Here is a 4,246-nt window from a genome sequence, read left to right on the forward strand (position 1 = left end):
CCAATAAGTTTTCTGTGATATTTCTCCATGTTGATTCATATAAATTTATTTTTATTTTTCTATAGCATAGCAAGCGTATCGAAGTATGAAAATTTAACCATTTCACAAATGAGAGCCATCTTGACTGGTCTCGATCTCTGACTCTTTGGAACAATCTTATACTAAACATCCTAATACATGTGTTAGGTTCCCATTGGCAGGTATTTTGCCTCTCCTATGTCTCTGGAAAGATAATTGCTAAATGATATCTTATGTGAATTTTCAGTTTTATTAGGCATAACCAAATCACTCTTCTAAGTGGTTGTACCCATTTACACTTCCATCAGCAAACTATTAAGAGCCTCTGAGTGTTTATATTGTAGACTTTTAATTCTTGCCATTCTGACCGATGAAAAATGGTGTTCGGTTGTTTTAACTGGCTTTTTCCTTGTAACTAGTGAGGATGAAGCTCTTTATATGTCTATATACCATCTGTTACAATAATAATCTCTTATTTGATCGTCCATTCTATTCATAGTTCATTTATTCTAAGAGGTAGGTTGTTTTTCTTACTTATTTGCAAGAATTCTTCACATAGTTTTCATTCTGTTTATTTGTCTGTGATAATCATTCCAAATATTTACCTCTAAGCTATCATTTATCTTTCAACTCTTGTGTTTGTCAGTTTTGATACTGATGTCATCAAATTCAACCATTTTCTTAACTCCTTGTGCCTTGCTTACCCTGAGGTAAGTCTAGCATTTATTGAACCCCTAGTATGTGACAATCACTGAGCTATTCCTTTCACATGTTATCACCTCTAATCCTCATAACTTTATGAAATTGGCGTTGTTGTTACCGTTTCCATGTTATAGATGACAAAACTAAGGCTCAGTGGAACAAAGTCATTGCCCAAAATTACATAGCCAGTAATCTATGGATGCAGGATTTAAACCCATATCTGCTTAGATCCAAAACACTTTCTTTTTTCTACTTTATAGGTTTTGGGAGAAATCCCACACATGCAGATATTTTATTCTTCATCTCACACCTCATATCCTAGACCAGACACAATGAGTCAAGGAAGATAGAAACGCAGAGAAAACCTGGTACATTTATTTATTTACTAATCAGCAGACATCTCCTGTCGTGTGTCAAGCTTCACGTTGGATGCTGGGGATACATAGATAAAACAGGCCAAATCTTGGCCCCCAAGGAGGTATTGGTCACAGAACCACATCTTCACCAAGGTGCTCTCATTTTTTCCAGGCTTGGCAGAAAAAGGTAATCCCCAAGTCACACAGACCAGGAAGTGCTAATTGTATGCAAATGGCGCTGGCAACTCTGTGGAAAGAAAATAAAGCGGATCCTCAGCACAGGAACAATTTAAGTGACCCTTATATCCTTCCTACCAAGAGGGTCCTTCTGCCACCAGGCCCTAAGTCCTTTGGGATACGTAAAGAGAGAGAATGGTGCTGGAATTGTCGAAACAGTGCCAGTCTTTGATCTAGGAATCAAGAAAAGAATCCAGGCTTTTCACTGGCTCTCTGTTGCAGTCTCCCCTCTGGTAAAATCAGGGCATTGGGCCAGATCTATATCTATGCATCTTATTAGACTTTCTTTTGGTTCCAGATAACCCAGCCAATCGAAGCCATAACCATAGCAACACTCTCTCAATGCACACAGCACTTTAAGTCTTAAAAAGCACTTTTACATTTAGTATCTCAGTAGATATAATTGTGTCCATTTTACAGATGGGGAAACTGAGGCTAAGAAAGATACAGTCAGTTGCTCATAGGCACACAGTCAGTCAGAGGCAGAGATGATATTAAAAGATAGAACCTTTGCCCCTTGTAACATGCTCCTTCCTCCTGGCTTATTCCAAGAAGCCTTCCTTCCCAAGACCCAGCATTACCTGTCACAGGTGCCCCCTGGCACTTCTTGTCTAAGGAACTCTAAGGGGTGAAGGGTGTTGAAGGGCAGAGGATCTGCTTGGGGGAGGGGGCAGTATTGGGAGACCTCAAACATCCTCCTTCACATGCAAGGGCACCAGGAGGTTGAGACCATATTAGGATACAGGGGTGTGTGGCTCTTGCCAGGTCTTCTCCTTATCTTTAACCGGCTGTACACATGAATTCCCACACCCCCCCCTGCAACACTGGAGACCCTTCGGGCAGTGGCTGTCATTCAGGCAGTTGTTTATGAGGGTTGGGTCTCTTACACTGGCCAGTAACCACTGGACACTTCCCAGGAGTGAACTTAACTGGTAAAAACAAAATCACAACTCAGAGGCTTCACCCCTTAGCACATCACCCAAACTCCCAACCCCATCTCCACCCTGTGCATGGAAATCAGTTCTTCCCCAACCTCAGGACCAAAACTGAGGCCGGTGTATGTCCTAAAGGAGACTCCTTCCCACCAAGGGGACCCTAACCAGTGTTGTATGTGTCTGACAGACAGGCTGATTCATTAACTGATTGGCCAGCTGGCTGACTGGCTCACGAATTGACCCACTGTCTACCTGAGCATACAGAGCTGGGGGTGGAGGATCCCTGGCTCTGTCCCAGCCTCCATCCCAGTTCAGAGGAGCACTCTCTACTTCCTCAGGATGCGTGTCCTCAAGCTCAAATCTCCGTGGTCCCCATTTCCAAGACTCTACTTTCTCACCTGAGTCTTCCGCGAATACAGGATCCATGCATTTGTGGCCACAAGCGTTGGAGCAGCATTTTTGCCTTCGTGGACACTGCCAGTCATTCCGGCATTCAGAGGGTTCATAGCCAATGCACTTCCTAAGGCGTAGGAAGGGGCAGGCTCCAGGTTTACATTTTTCTGAAAGGTAAGAACAAAGGAGGAAGAAGAAGCTGATGCTGAGTCATGACCACAATCCTGGAGAAGGAATCAGCTTCCCAGGAGAGGAGAGAAAACCTAACCCAGGTGGCTGACCCCAAAGGAATAAAGGGAACTGTTAGGATTCTAGTTTCAAGGCAGGTGTGGGGCAGTGCCTAGCTCAGCCAACCACTCAGCCAGGAGGGAGTCAATGGCACAAGAAAGAAGGTATAGATGGTGGTGTGTTACTAGATGTTTTAAGAGGGAGACTTTGTAGAGTTTGCCAATTTGCGTGGTGTAAATATTCCCATCATGGCTAATTTCAAGCTACCAATGTGACATCAACTAGCTCGCAAAAGTCTTGAAGATTTTACAATCAGCCATTGCAAGTCAGTATAGGCCAGGTCCAGTAAGTGCTAACTAGAGCTCATGGTCAGGTATCCCTTGCCCGGGTTTGCCTGGGAGGGAGGCAGCACAGGACAGTGATTCCAGGAGAGGCCACTCATCAGAGATTAAATAAAAGAGAACAGATCTACTGGGAAGGAGATAGAGAAAGAGAGAATGACTGTTAAAATAAGAAACATTAAGAGAAAAAGAGACCAATTTGGAAAATTAAAAAAGATAGTGACCAAAATCATGTGACAGAGAAAAAGAGAGATTAAAAAAAACCAAACAAAACAGTAAAGAAGGAGCTATAGAGAAAGAAAAATAAGAAAAACAGGGGCTGGGGTAAACAGGTCCATCTGGTGAAAGGTAAATTTCTGGATGTGCAGGAACTCCCTAAGTTGAAGTCCTCAGAGAGATGCTTGAAATTAGGGGCCATAGGCCCGACCATTGGAATGGTGACTTCAAGGTCAGCCCCCAGGCTACAAGGAAGAGGCTATTCCCACTCTGAGCTATCACTGACTCAGGCACCTGCGTATGGCCTGAGAGAGTCCAACTCACCTCTGAGACCACCTTCCACAACCCAGGACGTCAGGAATCCAAAGGCAAATATCACCAGGAAGACGGTAAGGCTGCTAGGCTTCATCCTGAGGGCAGGTGGAGCTGTGGTAGCCAGTGCTGGCTTCACCCTTTATACCCGCTCCTACGAGTGTGGTCCTGCCAGAACTGCCCTGAGCCCTCCCAGCTGCTATTTCATAAGCCCAACATTCAGGTGAGGACAGGGACCACGTCATCCGGAGTGTTGCTGGCTGTTTCTGCCCTTAGGCAAGAGTGTGAGGCCTAGGAAGGGAAATGTAGGACTTGGAGGGGGAGGTGTCACCAGGCTGGTCAGGAAGCCATTCAGGAACAAGCTAGAGGACCACCCACCTTTAGGGTGGAATAGGGGAGGGGGCAAAGAGGGCAGAACAGGGCATTACAAAGGAGCTTCTTAGGGGCTTCCCTGGTGGCACAGTGGTTAAGAATCTGCCTGCCAATGCAGGGGACATGGGTTTGAGCC

The 4,246-nt window shown here is 44.9% G+C and overlaps 1 long non-coding RNA gene across 1 annotated transcript; it reads right to left on the reverse strand.

The window, feature by feature from the left end:
* Positions 1 to 1,081: 1,081 nt before the first annotated feature.
* LOC132505942 (uncharacterized) lies at positions 1,082 to 3,910 on the reverse strand. Its single transcript, XR_009535636.1, has 3 exons — positions 3,751 to 3,910; positions 2,639 to 2,808; positions 1,082 to 1,321 (listed from the first exon to the last, which is right to left on the reverse strand). It is a non-coding gene; the product is annotated as an uncharacterized LOC132505942 (long non-coding RNA).
* Between the last annotated feature and the right edge of the window lie 336 nt (positions 3,911 to 4,246).

The sequence above is a fragment of the Lagenorhynchus albirostris genome, chromosome 15 (genome assembly GCF_949774975.1).
Source record: "Lagenorhynchus albirostris chromosome 15, mLagAlb1.1, whole genome shotgun sequence".
Classification (NCBI taxonomy): domain Eukaryota; kingdom Metazoa; phylum Chordata; class Mammalia; order Artiodactyla; family Delphinidae; genus Lagenorhynchus; species Lagenorhynchus albirostris.